Here is a 19988-nt window from a genome sequence, read left to right as displayed (position 1 = left end):
CTGAAAAGGGAGTGTGAAAAGAAGTCATAAGGATGGCGTTTTGGTTAGGCCGGAGTCCTGAAAATGGAGTCGGCACTCGGTCAACCATGCTTCCCTGAAAACGGAGTGTGAAAAGAAGTTATAAGGATGGTGTTTTGGTTAGGCCGGAGTCTTGAAAATGGAGTCGGCACTCGGTCAACCATGCTTCCCTGAAAACGGAGTGTGAAAAGAAGTTATAAGGATGGTGTTTTGGTTAGGCCGGAGTCCTGAAAATGGAGTCGGCACTCGGTCAACCGTGCCTCCCAGAAAAGGGAGTGTGAAAAGAAGTCATAAGGATGGCGTTTTGGTTAGGCCGGAGTCCTGAAAATGGAGTCGGCACTCGGTCAACCATGCTTCCCTGAAAACGGAGTGTGAAAAGAAGTTATAAGGATGGTGTTTTGGTTAGGCGGAGTCCTGAAAATGGAGTCGGCACTCGGTCAACCGTGCCTCCCAGAAAAGGGAGTGTGAAAAGAAGTCATAAGGATGATGTTTTGGTTAGGCCGGAGTCTTGAAATTGGAGTCGGCACTCGGTCAACCGTGCCTCCCTGAAAAGGGAGTGTGAAAAGAAGTTATAAGGATGGTGTTTTGGTTAGGCCGGAGTCCTGAAAATGGAGTCGGCACTCGGTCAACCGTGCCTCCCTGAAAAGGCAGTGTGAAAAGAAGTTATAAGGATGGTGTTTTGGTTAGGCCGGAGACCTGAAAATGGAGTCGGCACTCGGTTAACCGTGCCTCCCTGAAAAGGCAGTGTGAAAAGAAGTTATAAAGATGGTGTTTTGGTTAGGCCGGAGACCTGAAAATGGAGTCGGCACTCGGTTAACCGTGCCTCCCTGAAAAGGCAGTGTGAAAAGAAGTTATAAAGATGGTGTTTTGGTTAGGCCGGAGACCTGAAAATGGAGTCGGCACTCGGTTAACCGTGCCTCCCTGAAAAGGCAGTGTGAAAAGAAGTTATAAAGATGGTGTTTTGGTTAGGCCGGAGACCTGAAAATGGAGTCGGCACTCGGTTAACCGTGCCTCCCTGAAAAGGCAGTGTGAAAAGAAGTTATAAAGATGGTGTTTTGGTTAGGCCGGAGACCTGAAAATGGAGTCGGCACTCGGTTAACCGTGCCTCCCTGAAAAGGCAGTGTGAAAAGAAGTTATAAAGATGGTGTTTTGGTTAGGCCGGAGACCTGAAAATGGAGTCGGCACTCGGTTAACCGTGCCTCCCTGAAAAGGCAGTGTGAAAAGAAGTTATAAAGATGGTGTTTTGGTTAGGCCGGAGACCTGAAAATGGAGTCGGCACTCGGTTAACCGTGCCTCCCTGAAAAGGCAGTGTGAAAAGAAGTTATAAAGATGGTGTTTTGGTTAGGCCGGAGACCTGAAAATGGAGTCGGCACTCGGTTAACCGTGCCTCCCTGAAAAGGCAGTGTGAAAAGAAGTTATAAGGATGGTGTTTTGGTTAGGCCGGAGTCCTGAAAATGGAGTCGGCACTCGGTTAACCGTGCTTCCCTGAAAACGGAGTGTGAAAAGAAGTTATAAGGATGGTGTTTTGGTTAGGCCGGAGTCCTGATAATGGAGTCGGCACTCGGTCAACCGTGCCTCCCTGAAACGGGAGTGTGAAAAGAAGTCATAAGGATGGCGTTTTGGTTAGGCCGGAGTCCTGAAAATGGAGTCGGCACTCGGTCAACCATGCTTCCCTGAAAACGGAGTGTGAAAAGAAGTTATAAGGATGGCGTTTTGGTTAGGCCGGAGTCCTGAAAATGGAGTCGGCACTCGGTCAACCATGCTTCCCTGAAAACGGAGTGTGAAAAGAAGTTATAAGGATGGTGTTTTGGTTAGGCCGGAGTCCTGATAATGGAGTCGGCACTCGGTCAACCGTGCCTCCCTGAAACGGGAGTGTGAAAAGAAGTCATAAGGATGGCGTTTTGGTTAGGCCGGAGTACTGCAAATGGAGTCGGCACTCGGTCAACCGTGCCTCCCTGAAAAGGGAGTGTGAAAAGAAGTCATAAGGATGGTGTTTTGGTTAGGCCGGAGGCCTGAAAATGGAGTCGGCACTCGGTTAACCGTGCTTCCCTGAAAACGGAGGGTGAAAAGAAGTTATAAGGATGGTGGTTTGGTTAGGCCGGAGTCCTGATACTGGAGTCGGCACTCGGTCAACCGTGCCTCCCAGAAAAGGGAGTGTGAAAAGAAGTCATTAGGATGGTGTTTTGGTTAGGCCGGAGGCCTGAAAATGGAGTCGGCACTCGGTTAACCGTGCTTCCCTGAAAACGGAGGGTGAAAAGAAGTTATAAGGATGGTGGTTTGGTTAGGCCGGAGTCCTGATACTGGAGTCGGCACTCGGTCAACCGTGCCTCCCAGAAAAGGGAGTGTGAAAAGAAGTCATTAGGATGGTGTTTTGGTTAGGCCGGAGGCCTGAAAATGGAGTCGGCACTCGGTTAACCGTGCTTCCCTGAAAACGGAGGGTGAAAAGAAGTTATAAGGATGGTGGTTTGGTTAGGCCGGAGTCCTGATACTGGAGTCGGCACTCGGTCAACCGTGCCTCCCAGAAAAGGGAGTGTGAAAAGAAGTCATTAGGATGGTGTTTTGGTTAGGCCGGAGGCCTGAAAATGGAGTCGGCACTCGGTTAACCGTGCTTCCCTGAAAACGGAGGGTGAAAAGAAGTTATAAGGATGGTGGTTTGGTTAGGCCGGAGTCCTGATACTGGAGTCGGCACTCGGTCAACCGTGCCTCCCAGAAAAGGGAGTGTGAAAAGAAGTCATTAGGATGGTGTTTTGGTTAGGCCGGAGGCCTGAAAATGGAGTCGGCACTCGGTTAACCGTGCTTCCCTGAAAACGGAGGGTGAAAAGAAGTTATAAGGATGGTGGTTTGGTTAGGCCGGAGTCCTGATACTGGAGTCGGCACTCGGTCAACCGTGCCTCCCAGAAAAGGGAGTGTGAAAAGAAGTCATTAGGATGGTGTTTTGGTTAGGCCGGAGGCCTGAAAATGGAGTCGGCACTCGGTTAACCGTGCTTCCCTGAAAACGGAGGGTGAAAAGAAGTTATAAGGATGGTGGTTTGGTTAGGCCGGAGTCCTGATACTGGAGTCGGCACTCGGTCAACCGTGCCTCCCAGAAAAGGGAGTGTGAAAAGAAGTCATTAGGATGGTGTTTTGGTTAGGCCGGAGGCCTGAAAATGGAGTCGGCACTCGGTTAACCGTGCTTCCCTGAAAACGGAGGGTGAAAAGAAGTTATAAGGATGGTGGTTTGGTTAGGCCGGAGTCCTGATACTGGAGTCGGCACTCGGTCAACCGTGCCTCCCAGAAAAGGGAGTGTGAAAAGAAGTCATTAGGATGGTGTTTTGGTTAGGCCGGAGGCCTGAAAATGGAGTCGGCACTCGGTTAACCGTGCTTCCCTGAAAACGGAGGGTGAAAAGAAGTTATAAGGATGGTGGTTTGGTTAGGCCGGAGTCCTGATACTGGAGTCGGCACTCGGTCAACCGTGCCTCCCAGAAAAGGGAGTGTGAAAAGAAGTCATTAGGATGGTGTTTTGGTTAGGCCGGAGGCCTGAAAATGGAGTCGGCACTCGGTTAACCGTGCTTCCCTGAAAACGGAGGGTGAAAAGAAGTTATAAGGATGGTGGTTTGGTTAGGCCGGAGTCCTGATACTGGAGTCGGCACTCGGTCAACCGTGCCTCCCAGAAAAGGGAGTGTGAAAAGAAGTCATTAGGATGGTGTTTTGGTTAGGCCGGAGGCCTGAAAATGGAGTCGGCACTCGGTTAACCGTGCTTCCCTGAAAACGGAGTGTGAAAAGAAGTTATAAGGATGGTGTTTTGGTTAGGCCGGAGTCCTGATAATGGAGTCGGCACTCGGTCAACCGCGCCTCCCTGAAACGGGAGTGTGAAAAGAAGTCATAAGGATGGTGTTTTGGTTAGGCCGGAGTCCTGAAAATGGAGTCGGCACTCGGTCAACCGTGCCTCCCTGAAAAGGGAGTGTGAAAAGAAGTTATAAGGATGGTGTTTTGGTTAGGCCGGAGTCCTGAAAATGGAGTCGGCACTCGGTCAACCGTGCCTCCCTGAAAAGGGAGTGTGAAAAGAAGTTATAAGGATGGTGTTTTGGTTAGGCCGGAGTCCTGAAAATGGAGTCGGCACTCGGTCAACCGTGCCTCCCTGAAAAGGGAGTGTGAAAAGAAGTTATAAGGATGGTGTTTTGGTTAGGCCGGAGTCCTGAAAATGGAGTCGGCACTCGGTCAACCGTGCCTCCCTGAAAAGGGAGTGTGAAAAGAAGTTATAAGGATGGTGTTTTGGTTAGGCCGGAGTCCTGAAAATGGAGTCGGCACTCGGTCAACCGTGCCTCCCTGAAAAGGGAGTGTGAAAAGAAGTTATAAGGATGGTGTTTTGGTTAGGCCGGAGTCCTGAAAATGGAGTCGGCACTCGGTCAACCGTGCCTCCCTGAAAAGGGAGTGTGAAAAGAAGTTATAAGGATGGTGTTTTGGTTAGGCCGGAGTCCTGAAAATGGAGTCGGCACTCGGTCAACCGTGCCTCCCTGAAAAGGGAGTGTGAAAAGAAGTTATAAGGATGGTGTTTTGGTTAGGCCGGAGTCCTGAAAATGGAGTCGGCACTCGGTCAACCGTGCCTCCCTGAAAAGGGAGTGTGAAAAGAAGTTATAAGGATGGTGTTTTGGTTAGGCCGGAGTCCTGAAAATGGAGTCGGCACTCGGTCAACCGTGCCTCCCTGAAAAGGGAGTGTGAAAAGAAGTTATAAGGATGGTGTTTTGGTTAGGCCGGAGTCCTGAAAATGGAGTCGGCACTCGGTCAACCGTGCCTCCCTGAAAAGGGAGTGTGAAAAGAAGTTATAAGGATGGTGTTTTGGTTAGGCCGGAGTCCTGAAAATGGAGTCGGCACTCGGTCAACCGTGCCTCCCTGAAAAGGGAGTGTGAAAAGAAGTTATAAGGATGGTGTTTTGGTTAGGCCGGAGTCCTGAAAATGGAGTCGGCACTCGGTCAACCGTGCCTCCCTGAAAAGGGAGTGTGAAAAGAAGTTATAAGGATGGTGTTTTGGTTAGGCCGGAGTCCTGAAAATGGAGTCGGCACTCGGTCAACCGTGCCTCCCTGAAAAGGGAGTGTGAAAAGAAGTTATAAGGATGGTGTTTTGGTTAGGCCGGAGTCCTGAAAATGGAGTCGGCACTCGGTCAACCGTGCCTCCCTGAAAAGGGAGTGTGAAAAGAAGTTATAAGGATGGTGTTTTGGTTAGGCCGGAGTCCTGAAAATGGAGTCGGCACTCGGTCAACCGTGCCTCCCTGAAAAGGGAGTGTGAAAAGAAGTTATAAGGATGGTGTTTTGGTTAGGCCGGAGTCCTGAAAATGGAGTCGGCACTCGGTCAACCGTGCCTCCCTGAAAAGGGAGTGTGAAAAGAAGTTATAAGGATGGTGTTTTGGTTAGGCCGGAGTCCTGAAAATGGAGTCGGCACTCGGTCAACCGTGCCTCCCTGAAAAGGGAGTGTGAAAAGAAGTTATAAGGATGGTGTTTTGGTTAGGCCGGAGTCCTGAAAATGGAGTCGGCACTCGGTCAACCGTGCCTCCCTGAAAAGGGAGTGTGAAAAGAAGTTATAAGGATGGTGTTTTGGTTAGGCCGGAGTCCTGAAAATGGAGTCGGCACTCGGTCAACCGTGCCTCCCTGAAAAGGGAGTGTGAAAAGAAGTTATAAGGATGGTGTTTTGGTTAGGCCGGAGTCCTGAAAATGGAGTCGGCACTCGGTCAACCGTGCCTCCCTGAAAAGGGAGTGTGAAAAGAAGTTATAAGGATGGTGTTTTGGTTAGGCCGGAGTCCTGAAAATGGAGTCGGCACTCGGTCAACCGTGCCTCCCTGAAAAGGGAGTGTGAAAAGAAGTTATAAGGATGGTGTTTTGGTTAGGCCGGAGTCCTGAAAATGGAGTCGGCACTCGGTCAACCGTGCCTCCCTGAAAAGGGAGTGTGAAAAGAAGTTATAAGGATGGTGTTTTGGTTAGGCCGGAGTCCTGAAAATGGAGTCGGCACTCGGTCAACCGTGCCTCCCTGAAAAGGGAGTGTGAAAAGAAGTTATAAGGATGGTGTTTTGGTTAGGCCGGAGTCCTGAAAATGGAGTCGGCACTCGGTCAACCGTGCCTCCCTGAAAAGGGAGTGTGAAAAGAAGTTATAAGGATGGTGTTTTGGTTAGGCCGGAGTCCTGAAAATGGAGTCGGCACTCGGTCAACCGTGCCTCCCTGAAAAGGGAGTGTGAAAAGAAGTTATAAGGATGGTGTTTTGGTTAGGCCGGAGTCCTGAAAATGGAGTCGGCACTCGGTCAACCGTGCCTCCCTGAAAAGGGAGTGTGAAAAGAAGTTATAAGGATGGTGTTTTGGTTAGGCCGGAGTCCTGAAAATGGAGTCGGCACTCGGTCAACCGTGCCTCCCTGAAAAGGGAGTGTGAAAAGAAGTTATAAGGATGGTGTTTTGGTTAGGCCGGAGTCCTGAAAATGGAGTCGGCACTCGGTCAACCGTGCCTCCCTGAAAAGGGAGTGTGAAAAGAAGTTATAAGGATGGTGTTTTGGTTAGGCCGGAGTCCTGAAAATGGAGTCGGCACTCGGTCAACCGTGCCTCCCTGAAAAGGGAGTGTGAAAAGAAGTTATAAGGATGGTGTTTTGGTTAGGCCGGAGTCCTGAAAATGGAGTCGGCACTCGGTCAACCGTGCCTCCCTGAAAAGGGAGTGTGAAAAGAAGTTATAAGGATGGTGTTTTGGTTAGGCCGGAGTCCTGAAAATGGAGTCGGCACTCGGTCAACCGTGCCTCCCTGAAAAGGGAGTGTGAAAAGAAGTTATAAGGATGGTGTTTTGGTTAGGCCGGAGTCCTGAAAATGGAGTCGGCACTCGGTCAACCGTGCCTCCCTGAAAAGGGAGTGTGAAAAGAAGTTATAAGGATGGTGTTTTGGTTAGGCCGGAGTCCTGAAAATGGAGTCGGCACTCGGTCAACCGTGCCTCCCTGAAAAGGGAGTGTGAAAAGAAGTTATAAGGATGGTGTTTTGGTTAGGCCGGAGTCCTGAAAATGGAGTCGGCACTCGGTCAACCGTGCCTCCCTGAAAAGGGAGTGTGAAAAGAAGTTATAAGGATGGTGTTTTGGTTAGGCCGGAGTCCTGAAAATGGAGTCGGCACTCGGTCAACCGTGCCTCCCTGAAAAGGGAGTGTGAAAAGAAGTTATAAGGATGGTGTTTTGGTTAGGCCGGAGTCCTGAAAATGGAGTCGGCACTCGGTCAACCGTGCCTCCCTGAAAAGGGAGTGTGAAAAGAAGTTATAAGGATGGTGTTTTGGTTAGGCCGGAGTCCTGAAAATGGAGTCGGCACTCGGTCAACCGTGCCTCCCTGAAAAGGGAGTGTGAAAAGAAGTTATAAGGATGGTGTTTTGGTTAGGCCGGAGTCCTGAAAATGGAGTCGGCACTCGGTCAACCGTGCCTCCCTGAAAAGGGAGTGTGAAAAGAAGTTATAAGGATGGTGTTTTGGTTAGGCCGGAGTCCTGAAAATGGAGTCGGCACTCGGTCAACCGTGCCTCCCTGAAAAGGGAGTGTGAAAAGAAGTTATAAGGATGGTGTTTTGGTTAGGCCGGAGTCCTGAAAATGGAGTCGGCACTCGGTCAACCGTGCCTCCCTGAAAAGGGAGTGTGAAAAGAAGTTATAAGGATGGTGTTTTGGTTAGGCCGGAGTCCTGAAAATGGAGTCGGCACTCGGTCAACCGTGCCTCCCTGAAAAGGGAGTGTGAAAAGAAGTTATAAGGATGGTGTTTTGGTTAGGCCGGAGTCCTGAAAATGGAGTCGGCACTCGGTCAACCGTGCCTCCCTGAAAAGGGAGTGTGAAAAGAAGTTATAAGGATGGTGTTTTGGTTAGGCCGGAGTCCTGAAAATGGAGTCGGCACTCGGTCAACCGTGCCTCCCTGAAAAGGGAGTGTGAAAAGAAGTTATAAGGATGGTGTTTTGGTTAGGCCGGAGTCCTGAAAATGGAGTCGGCACTCGGTCAACCGTGCCTCCCTGAAAAGGGAGTGTGAAAAGAAGTTATAAGGATGGTGTTTTGGTTAGGCCGGAGTCCTGAAAATGGAGTCGGCACTCGGTCAACCGTGCCTCCCTGAAAAGGGAGTGTGAAAAGAAGTTATAAGGATGGTGTTTTGGTTAGGCCGGAGTCCTGAAAATGGAGTCGGCACTCGGTCAACCGTGCCTCCCTGAAAAGGGAGTGTGAAAAGAAGTTATAAGGATGGTGTTTTGGTTAGGCCGGAGTCCTGAAAATGGAGTCGGCACTCGGTCAACCGTGCCTCCCTGAAAAGGGAGTGTGAAAAGAAGTTATAAGGATGGTGTTTTGGTTAGGCCGGAGTCCTGAAAATGGAGTCGGCACTCGGTCAACCGTGCCTCCCTGAAAAGGGAGTGTGAAAAGAAGTTATAAGGATGGTGTTTTGGTTAGGCCGGAGTCCTGAAAATGGAGTCGGCACTCGGTCAACCGTGCCTCCCTGAAAAGGGAGTGTGAAAAGAAGTTATAAGGATGGTGTTTTGGTTAGGCCGGAGTCCTGAAAATGGAGTCGGCACTCGGTCAACCGTGCCTCCCTGAAAAGGGAGTGTGAAAAGAAGTTATAAGGATGGTGTTTTGGTTAGGCCGGAGTCCTGAAAATGGAGTCGGCACTCGGTCAACCGTGCCTCCCTGAAAAGGGAGTGTGAAAAGAAGTTATAAGGATGGTGTTTTGGTTAGGCCGGAGTCCTGAAAATGGAGTCGGCACTCGGTCAACCGTGCCTCCCTGAAAAGGGAGTGTGAAAAGAAGTTATAAGGATGGTGTTTTGGTTAGGCCGGAGTCCTGAAAATGGAGTCGGCACTCGGTCAACCGTGCCTCCCTGAAAAGGGAGTGTGAAAAGAAGTTATAAGGATGGTGTTTTGGTTAGGCCGGAGTCCTGAAAATGGAGTCGGCACTCGGTCAACCGTGCCTCCCTGAAAAGGGAGTGTGAAAAGAAGTTATAAGGATGGTGTTTTGGTTAGGCCGGAGTCCTGAAAATGGAGTCGGCACTCGGTCAACCGTGCCTCCCTGAAAAGGGAGTGTGAAAAGAAGTCATAAGGATGGTGTTTTGGTTAGGCCGGAGTCCTGAAAATGGAGTCGGCACTCGGTCAACCGTGCCTCCCTGAAAAGGGAGTGTGAAAATAAGTTAAAAGGATGGCGTTTTGGTTAGGCCGGAGTCCTGATAATGGAGTCGGCACTCGGTCAACCGTGCCTCCCTGAAAAGGGAGTGTGAAAAGAAGTTATAAGGATGGTGTTTTGGGTAGGCCGGAGTCCTGAAAATGGAGTCGGCACTCGGTCAACCGTGCTTCCCTGAAAACGGAGTGTGAAAAGAAGTTATAAGGATGGTGTTTTGGTTAGGCCGGAGTCCTGAAAATGGAGTCGGCACTCGGTCAACCGTGCTTCCCTGAAAACGGAGTGTGAAAAGAAGTTATAAGGATGGTGTTTTGGGTAGGCCGGAGTCCTGAAAATGGAGTCGGCACTCGGTCAACCGTGCTTCCCTGAAAACGGAGTGTGAAAAGAAGTTATAAGGATGGCGTTTTGGTTAGGCCGGAGTCCTGATAATGGAGTCGGCACTCGGTCAACCGTGCCTCCCTGAAAAGGGAGTGTGAAAACAAGTTATAAGGATGGTGTTTTGGGTAGAGCGAAGTCCTGAAAATGGAGTCGGCACTCGGTCATTCGTGCCTCCCTAAAAAGAGAGTGTGAAAAGAAGTCATTAGGATGGTGTTTTGGTTAGGCCGGAGTACTGCAAATGGAGTCGGCACTCGGTCAACCGTGTCTCGCTGAAAAGGGAGTGTGAAAAGAAGTCATAAGGATGGCGTTTTGGTTAGGCCGGAGTCCTGAAAATGGAGTCGGCACTCGGTCAACCGTGCTTCCCTGAAAACGGATTGTGAAAAGAAGTTATAAGGATGGTGTTTTGGTTAGGCCGGAGTCCTGAAAATGGAGTCGGCACTCGGTCAACCGTGCCTCCCTAAAAAGGAAGTGTGGAAAGAAGTCATTAGGATGGTGTTTTGGTTAGGCCGGAGTACTGCAAATGGAGTCGGCACTCGGTCAACCGTGCCTCGCTGAACAGGGAGTGTGAAAAGAAGTCATAAGGATGGCGTTTTGGTTAGGCCGGAGTCCTGAAAATGGAGTCGGCACTCGGTCAACCGTGCCTCCCTAAAAAGGAAGTGTGGAAAGAAGTCATTAGGATGGTGTTTTGGTTAGGCCGGAGTACTGCAAATGGAGTCGGCACTCGGTCAACCGTGCCTCGCTGAACAGGGAGTGTGAAAAGAAGTCATAAGGATGGCGTTTTGGTTAGGCCGGAGTCCTGAAAATGGAGTCGGCACTCGGTCAACCGTGCCTCCCTGAAAAGGGAGTGTGAAAAGAAGTTATAAGGATGGTGTTTTGGTTAGGCCGGAGTGCTGAAAATGGAGTCGGCACTCGGTCAACCGTGCCTCCCTGAAAAGGGAGTGTGAAAAGAAGTTATAAGGATGGTGTTTTGGTTAGGCCGGAGTCCTGATAATGGAGTCGGCTCTCGGTCAACCGTGCCTCCCAGAAAAGGGAGTGTGAAAAGAAGTTAAAAGGATGGCGTTTTGGTTAGGCCGGAGTCCTGATAATGGAGTCGGCACTCGGTCAACCGTGCCTCCCTGAAAAGGGAGGGTGAAAAGAAGTGATAAGGATGGCGTTTTGGTTAGGCCGGAGTCCTGATAATGGAGTCGGCTCTCGGTCAACCGTGCCTCCCTGAAAAGGGAGGGTGAAAAGAAGTGATAAGGATGGCGTTTTGGTTAGGCCGGAGTCCTGATAATGGAGTCGGCTCTCGGTCAACCGTGCCTCCCTGAAAAGGGAGGGTGAAAAGAAGTGATAAGGATGGCGTTTTGGTTAGGCCGGAGTCCTGATAATGGAGTCGGCACTCGGTCAACCGTGCCTCCCTGAAAAGGGAGTGTGAAAAGAAGTTATAAGGATGGTGTTTTGGTTAGACCGGAGTCCTGGAAATGGAGTCGGCATTCGGTCATCCGTGCCTCTCTAAAAAGGGAGTGTGAAAAGAAGTCATTAGGATGGTGTTTTGGTTAGGCCGGAGTACTACAAATGGAGTCGGCACTCGGTCAACCGTGCCTCCCTAAAAAGGGAGTGTGAAAAGAAGTCATAAGGATGGCGTTTTGGTTAGGCCGGAGTCCTGAAAATGGAGTCGGCACTCGGTCAACCGTGCCTCCCTGAAAAGGGAGTGTGAAAAGAAGTCATAAGGATGGTGTTTTGGTTAGGCCGGAGGCCTGAAAATGGAGTCGGCACTCGGTCAACCGTGCTTCCCTGAAAACGGAGTGTGAAAAGAAGTTATAAGGATGGTGTTTTGGTTAGGCCGGAGTCCTGAAAATGGAGTCGGCACTCGGTCAACCGTGCCTCCCTGAAAAGGGAGTGTGAAAAGAAGTCATAAGGATGGTGTTTTGGTTAGACCGGAGGCTTGAAAATGGAGTCGGCACTCGGTCAACCGTGCCTCCCTGAAAAGGGAGTGTGAAAAGAAGTTATAAGGATGGTGTTTTGGTTAGGCCGGAGTCTTGAAAATGGAGTCGGCACTCGGTCAACCGTGCCTCCATGAAAAGGGAGTGTGAAAAGAAGTCATAAGGATGGCGTTTTGGTTAGGCCGGAGTCCTGAAAATGGAGTCGGCACTCGGTCAACCGTGCTTCCCTGAAAACGGAGTGTGAAAAGAAGTTATAAGGATGGTGTTTTGGTTAGGCCGGAGTCCTGAAAATGGAGTCGGCACTCGGTCAACCGTGCCTCCCTGAAAAGGGAGTGTGAAAAGAAGTCATAAGGATGGTGTTTTGGTTAGGCCGGAGTCTTGAAAATGGAGTCGGCACTCGGTCAACCGTGCCTCCAGGAAAAGGGAGTGTGAAAAGAAGTCATAAGGATGGCGTTTTGGTTAGGCCGGAGTCCTGAAAATGGAGTCGGCACTCGGTCAACCGTGCCTCCATGAAAAGGGAGTGTGAAAAGAAGTCATTAGGATGGTGTTTTGGTTAGGCCGGGGTACTGCAAATGGAGTCGGCACTCGGTCAACCGTGCCTCGCTGAACAGGGAGTGTGAAAAGAAGTCATAAGGATGGCGTTTTGGTTAGGCCGGAGTCCTGAAAATGGAGTCGGCACTCGGTCAACCGTGCTTCCCTGAAAACGGAGTGTGAAAAGAAGTTATAAAGATGGTGTTTTGGTTAGACCGGAGTCCTGAAAATGGAGGCGGCACTCGGTCAACCGTGCTTCCCTGAAAACGGAGTGTGAAAAGAAGTTATAAAGATGGTGTTTTGGTTAGACCGGAGTCCTGAAAATGGAGGCGGCACTCGGTCAACCGTGCTTCCCTGAAAACGGAGTGTGAAAAGAAGTCATAAGGATGACGTTTTGGTTAGGCCGGAGTCGTGAAAATGGAGTCGGCACTCGGTCAACCGTGCCTCCCTGAAAAGGGAGTGTGAAAAGAAGTTAAAAGGATGGCGTTTTGGTTAGGCCGGAGTCGTGATAATGGAGTCGGCACTCGGTCAACCGTGCCTCCCTGAAAAGGGAGTGTGAAAAGAAGTTATAAGGATGGTGTTTTGGTTAGACCGGAGTCCTGAAAATGGAGTCGGCACTCGGTCAACCGTGCCTCCCTGAACAGGGAGTGTGAAAAGAAGTCATAAGGATGGCGGTTTGGTTAGGCCGGAGTCCTGATAGTGGAGTCGGCACTCGGTCAACCGTGCCTCCCTGAACAGGGAGTGTGAAAAGAAGTCATAAGGATGGCGTTTTGGTTAGGCCGGAGTCCTGAAAATGGAGTCGGCACTCGGTCAACCGTGCTTCCCTGAAAACGAAGTGTGAAAAGAAGTTATAAGGATGGTGTTTTGGTTAGGCCGGTGTCCTGAAAATGGAGTCGGCACTCGGTCAACCGTGCTTCCCTGAAAACGGAGTGTGAAAAGAAGTTATAAGGATGGTGTTTTGGTTAGGCCGGTGTCCTGAAAATGGAGTCGGCACTCGGTCAACCGTGCCTCCCTGAAAAGGGAGTGTGAAAAGAAGTCATTAGGATGGTGTTTTGGTTAGGCCGGAGTACTGCAAATGGAGTCGGCACTCGGTCAACCGTGCCTCGCTGAACAGGGAGTGTGAAAAGAAGTCATAAGGATGGCGTTTTGGTTAGGCCGGAGTCCTGAAAATGGAGTCGGCACTCGGTCAACCGTGCTTCCCTGAAAACGAAGTGTGAAAAGAAGTTATAAGGATGGTGTTTTGGTTAGGCCGGTGTCCTAAAAATGGAGTCGGCACTCGGTCAACCGTGCCTCCCTGAAAAGGGAGTGTGAAAAGAAGTCATTAGGATGGTGTTTTGGTTAGGCTGGAGTCCTGAAAATGGAGTCGGCACTCGGTCAACCGTGCTTCCCTGAAAACGGAGTGTGAAAAGAAGTTATAAGGATGGTGTTTTGGTTAGGCCGGAGTCCTGCAAATGGAGTCGGCACTCGGTCAACCGTGCCTCGCTGAACAGGGAGTGTGAAAAGAAGTCATAAGGATGGCGTTTTGGTTAGGCCGGAGGCCTGAAAATGGAGTCGGCACTCGGTCAACCGTGCTTCCCTGAAAACGGAGTGTGAAAAGAAGTTATAAGGATGGTGTTTTGGTTAGGCCGGAGTCCTGAAAATGGAGTCGGCACTCGGTCAACCGTGCCTCCCTGAAAAGGGAGTGTGAAAAGAAGTCATTAGGATGGTGTTTTGGTTAGGCCGGAGTACTGCAAATGGAGTCGGCACTCGGTCAACCGTGCCTCGCTGAAAAGGGAGTGTGAAAAGTGTTGGTCCCAAGGGGATGGGGTACAAGTCTAGAGGGGGGGGTGAATAGACTTGTATAAGATTTTGCAAATCTTTTCGACCTCTCGTGTGTATTGAACCTAGGATGTTTAGGTTCGATACCTCACGAGGTGAAGACAAAGTTTTATGCGCAGCGGAAATGTTATCCCCTTTTAGTTAGCACGAGTTTGGGTTAGTTCGAGAGGTGTGATTATATGCAGTGCAATCGAGAAGTTAGCGAGAGGTAAAAGCAGAAAGTAAATGCAAGAGAGATTTTTTAAGTGGTTCGGCCACCCCGCCTACTTCCACTCTTCTTCCAGAAACTCCCTGGAAGGATTGCACTAAAAACTTCCCTTTCTAGTACAATAACGAGCGCTTGAACTTTGATCACCAAGCCCGCCTCAAGCCTCAGGTTTTTCGCCCCGCTTCCAGTTACTCCACCTCTCGAGCACTTGACCTTTGATCACCAAGCCCGCGTCAAGCCTCAGGTTTCTTTCGCTCGGACAGCAGCCAGGATACTCCGCCTCCCTTGCTTAATCCAAAGCAAGACGTTGTTGATAGTCACAGTTGAATGTAACAATCTCCAATCTGACCACAAGCTATCGTTGAATCAGCTTTGATGTAGAGCAGCTTTGGTCACCTTCTGGATGTATAACAGTTTAGCTTTGTAACTCTCTTCGAACACTAAGATGTGTTCTCTCGCTGTATTGAATATCAGGATGATATTCCAAGTTAAGCACTTTGCACTAGAACGTTTTTATCAGACACCTCTTGTTAACCTCTTGACCTTTTTTCACAACCCCCTTGTTTTTTTTTCACTTATTTTTCTTTGTGTCTTTACGTCCTNTCCGCCTCTCCTCAGGTTTTTCTCCCCGCTTCCAGTTACTCCACCTCTCGAGCGCTTGACCTTTGATCACCAAGCCCGCGTCAAGCCTCAGGTTTCTTTCGCTCGGACAGCAGCCAGGATACTCCGCCTCCCTTGCTTAATCCAAAGCAAGACGTTGTTGATAGTCACAGTTGAATGTAACAATCTCCAATCTGACCACAAGCTATCGTTGAATCAGCTTTGATGTAGAGCAGCTTTGGTCACCTTCTGGATGTATAACAGTTTAGCTTTGTAACTCTCTTCGAACACTAAGATGTGTTCTCTCGCTGTATTGAATATCAGGATGATATTCCAAGTTAAGCACTTTGCACTAGAACGTTTTTATCAGACACCTCTTGTTAACCTCTTGACCTTTTTTCACAACCCCCTTGTTTTTTTTTCACTTATTTTTCTTTGTGTCTTTACGTCCTTATATATNTCTTGACCGTTTGTGGTGGAGGTCTGACGTGTCATCCACTTCCGTCCATTTTGAAACCTCCCGCTCAGCACCTCTTCAATATTTTATCTCCATGATATTCTTCTTCTCCAAACTTAGAGTATTTTATCTGCACATGTTGACTAACATTCAGCCTCTTGGAGAAGTGCCGGTTTATCGAGACCATAAAGGATGTCTCGACCACTTGATGTTTCAATCCCATGTATCGAGAGGTCTATCTCTCGAATATTCTTTACGTCTCGAACTCGATAGGTATATCGAGAGGTCCTTACCTCTCGAACTTGGCTTGTGTCTCGAGACTTAGTTGATGTCTCGTAGACCCTTATTCCTCCAGAGTTGTCTCGTGCCTGCTTCTGATCTATCTGTTTGCTTACAACACGAAAACTTCTAAGTTGTTCAAACAAGTTTACCTCAAGCTTAAATATTTCCCGAGTTGAGCTCAAATTACCCGGTTGTATTTTCGCTCTTAGTTTACTTATCGAACTTACATTGTTTTGCCTATGTATCGAGACTTGGGGATTCTTACTTAACAGTTGGTATCATCAAAACCTATTACATGATGTTCCTAACAATTTCCCCCTTTTTGATGATGCCAACACTTATACTTACTTATATGGCTGATTTGAAAAAGAGAAAGCATTGATTTTATTTTCAGCGCATATGGTAAGTTTGACAACAATTCTACTAAACATGAATAAGTAAACTCACGCAACACCCCCAGCAGAAGATATATGTATTAAGATTAAGGGAATGTTTACATAACATAGTTTAGTGGAAAAGATTCAAAGAAATAAGACCAAGAACAACATAAGTATCAATACATTGAAATAAGATGGAGTTTGGACCACGAGAGCTTACTTCTTGTTGCCTTTCCTTTTCTTGTTAATGGCTTCTCGTGTCTTGATGGGGTCTTTCGGATTTACCAGGCTTAAGTATTCATCTGTGACATCTAGATGCCTGTAGTTCCTGTAGGCTTCCCCCACGAACTCACCATCAATTACTCCATCTTTCCACCAAGCAATACATTCTTCTGGAGACATGTTGCTGTGTGTTGATATTCCAGTGATTTTCAGAANGAACCAGCAGGGTTCTCCTCATTCTGCTCTTGTTGCTCACTTGTTTGCACTTCAGTATGCTCTGGTGAATCTGGAATATCTATTATCTCAGGAGCAACTTGTGCACTCCACCTTTCCCTATTAACCATATCGATGGGAAAGCCTGGGAGTTGAAGCAACAAAATTTCACCCTCTTGACTAAGGTGTCCAAAAGCTCGTCATCAGACTGCTTCTCCTTAGCTGGGGCTTTCCTCTTGCCCCTTCCCTTAGGCTTTGAGGGTGAAGATGCATCCTTAGCACCTTTTGCCTTAGCTTGAGGTTTCGTTCTACCCATATAGGTATTCCGATGAACCTCTCGCCCTTCCCTCAGTTCGAAGCCCTTCAGTCTTAATAGAAATTGAACAACAAAGCCAAAACCAACCTTTTTGTAGATTGTCAGGTCGGAGTTGGAAACTGAGCTCTGCACTTGGTGTTTGAGGCAGTCGAAGATGATGTGAGCCCAGTCCCACTTGTTGTTGTTCCAGATGGCGTGGAGGATTTTCAGAGTGTCCAGATTGACTTCGTCTGTTCCGGACACCTTGCCGAGGATGAATTTTATGATGAGCTCGGCGGCTAGGGCAAGCCTCTCCTTCAAATGAAATCTGCGGAGGGCAGAGGATGCTCTGGGTGGTGCAGTCTCCAATCGGATTTTGTCCCAAAACTCCTGCTTATCCATGTTGTAGTCCGATAGGTGCTTGACTGCCTCCTCCGACGTAGCAAAGTCGAATGCTGCTCGTAGATCACCCACAGAGATTGTTATGGCTATTTCGTTGAAGCGGCTTTCAATCTTGCCCTTCGTGACCTTGGCATGAGCGAACCATTCTGTGTAGTCGAGGTCATGAATGGTTCGGTAGTCATGCGTCATGTACCGCATTAGTCCTGCCTTCTCAAATTTCTTCAGGACTCTCTCCGCCATTGTTGGATTTGGCGAGTGGGTGATGAAGCCATCTTTGTCAAGGATGCTTCCCGCCTTGACTTGTTTAATCTGAGAGCGTATGTGGTCTAGCTCTCTCTGGTATGCACTGGAGGATGAAGATGAAGATGAAGAAGATGATGATTCAGACGCCATTGAAGAGAGTTTGTGTGTTTTGGAGGGAATGTGTACAGCGTCTAAGGATTTGGGGATTTTGGGTATATGGTTTTGAGTTTGAATCCGGGTAAAGAAGAAGGATTTTGCTTTTATATTAGGCGGATTCGGGTTGGATATATGGGTAGGGTTGAGAGTTTGACCCGTGGAAGGATCCCGGTTGATTTAAAAGATGTGAGAAGTCAGAAATACCCCTGATAACGGTCAGCTTATAAGGAATTTTGGTAAGGGTATTTCGGTAAAGCATAGAACGGTTTAAGCTTTAAGACAGTGGAGTATTGATATTTTAAAAAAAGCATGCTCCCACNGTCAGCTTATAAGGTATTTTGGTAAGGGTATTTCGGTAAAGTATAGAACGGTTTAAGCTTTGAGACAGTGGAGTATTGATATTTTAAAAAAAGCATGCTCCCACTAATCAAGATAATGCCCTTAAGTGCGAAAAACCGTCAGTAACCGATGACCACGTGGCTAGCATTTATGTCCAAAGATAGCCGTTCCACCTCATATATCCGTTGAGCTTATCAAATTCACCTTTCGAAGGTGAATGATCTTCCTCATGAGTTTAAGGATCTTCCCCCTGAGTGATTGATCCCTAAACCTCCTTATTCTTCCGTCTTGATCTGGTTAAGGATCTTCCCCCTGAGTGATTGATCCCTAACCCTCCTTATTCCTCCATCTTGATCTGGTTAGGGATCTTCCCTTTGATCCCTAACCCTCCTTATTCCTCCATTCAAAGATATCAGTTTGTTGTCTTTCGAAGTGACCTCTCGAACTACCCTTCTTCGAGACATAACGTATATAGACAAACTGATCGGGTGACCTCTCGAACTACCTTTCGAACACAGATTGCGAGAAAATAAGTTTGATTCATTTAAAAGATATCACTTGGAACATATCCTTAAGTTCATTTAGTGATTTCCAGATACATTTCATATGAATCAATATCCTATTTAAATTCCCTAGAAACTTTTGTTTGGCCTTGGTCAGCCTAATAGGAATCTATCGTTAAGGCGGGAACTAGCCATCTAAAGTCCTATTTGTCTAATAACAGAACTGGGGGTGGCTATTCCCTTTTCTTGTTCTTCTCTCCGGAGCTGCTTACTGTAGTTGGGAGTGACCATCTTCATCGCTAATCCTCTTAAGGTCTTTGGATTAGGTATGATCACCCCTTTGACTGCTGCTGACCTCAGAAAGTCCCATCTGGTCTTCCTCTCCATTTCCCTTGGTTCTCCATTTGGTTGAGGAAGGCCCTTTTCCAGAATGTGCAGCAGTAGGAGTCCCTCTTGTGCAGGACTCTCCTCCCGATTCCAGTATCCCATCGTTGTGGATCTCCTCGTATTTGGGGATCCATTCACCTTGGATGGGAATAGGATTCTTGCTTGGATTATCAGGAAGCTCCGTAATCTGTTCACCCTTCGTTGATTCTGGATAGTTTTCTCCTTGAAAATCTTTGGACTTGACTGCCGGTTTCTTTCCTCTATAAAAGAATGGAACATTATCTTTTCCTTTCTTTTTCTCCATGGGAAGTTGATGGTATGAACTTCTGAAAGAAACCCTCTTATTTATAGCCCAATAGGGTTACCACTGTTGAGTCACGGGATGCAATATGAATGACCATTCAATGCTTGTGTAACTCCAAAGCTGCCATAAAGTTGATGAAACCGCCCCTCACATGCGAAACAGTTCATGGCACTAAATACAAGAAGATAAGATTTGACCATTCATCCCAATTCTATCATTCCCAATTCTAACCTTAGTTGAGAGAATCTATTTTCACATAACGCTTTTGTGAAAATATCTGCTAGTTGCTCCTCCGTTGCAACATATTCCAAAATAATGTCCTTCCTCTCAACATGGTCTCGGATGAAGTGATACTTAATATCAATATGCTTTGTTCTAGAATGTAACACTGGATTGTGGGTGATGGCAATAGCACTTGTATTGTCACACATGATCTTAACCTCCTTACACTCAACCCCATAATCCAGTAATTGTTGCTTCATCCATAAAATCTGAGCACAGCAACTTCCAGCTGCTACATACTCTGCCTCAGCGGTGCTTGTAGCTATTGAATGCTGTTTCTTGCTCAACCATGAGACAAGTCTTCCACCTAGAAACTGACATGTCCCTGATGTGCTCTTTCGATCTATCTTACAACCGGCAAAGTCCGCATCTGAGTAACCCATAAGTTCGAAGGATCCACCTTTCGAATACCAGAGCCCAACACTCTGCGTACCCTTTAGATATCTAAGAATCTTTTTGGATGCATTTAGGTGACTTTCCTTAGGACTTGCCTGAAATCTAGCACATACACCTACTGCAAAGGATATGTCTGGTCTACTTGCAGTTAAATAAAGAAGGGATCCGATGATACCTCGATAAGTGGTTTGATCGACCTCTCGACCTTCGCTGTCGACATCGATACGTAGAGAGGTTCCCATAGGTACTTTGACTGAGGATTTCCCTTCTATGTTGTATTTCCTGAGCAGATCCTTGGTGTATTTCTCCTGGTTGATGAAGATACCTTCCTTAAGCTGTCTCACTTGTAGTCCAAGGAAGTAGTTGAGCTCTCCCATCATGCTCATCTCGAACTTTCCTTTCATCAAACTGGAGAATTTCTCGCACAAGTCTGGATTGGTGCTACCAAAAATGATATCGTCCACATAGATTTGCACCAATAAGATGTGATCCCCATCCTTAATCCTAAACAATGTTTTGTCCACTAGGCCTTTGGTGAACCCACA

Source organism: Ipomoea triloba, chromosome 16, assembly GCF_003576645.1.
Source record: "Ipomoea triloba cultivar NCNSP0323 chromosome 16, ASM357664v1".
Classification (NCBI taxonomy): domain Eukaryota; kingdom Viridiplantae; phylum Streptophyta; class Magnoliopsida; order Solanales; family Convolvulaceae; genus Ipomoea; species Ipomoea triloba.
The sequence above is the reverse complement of the archived record's forward strand: the minus strand, read 5'-3'. Positions refer to the sequence as shown.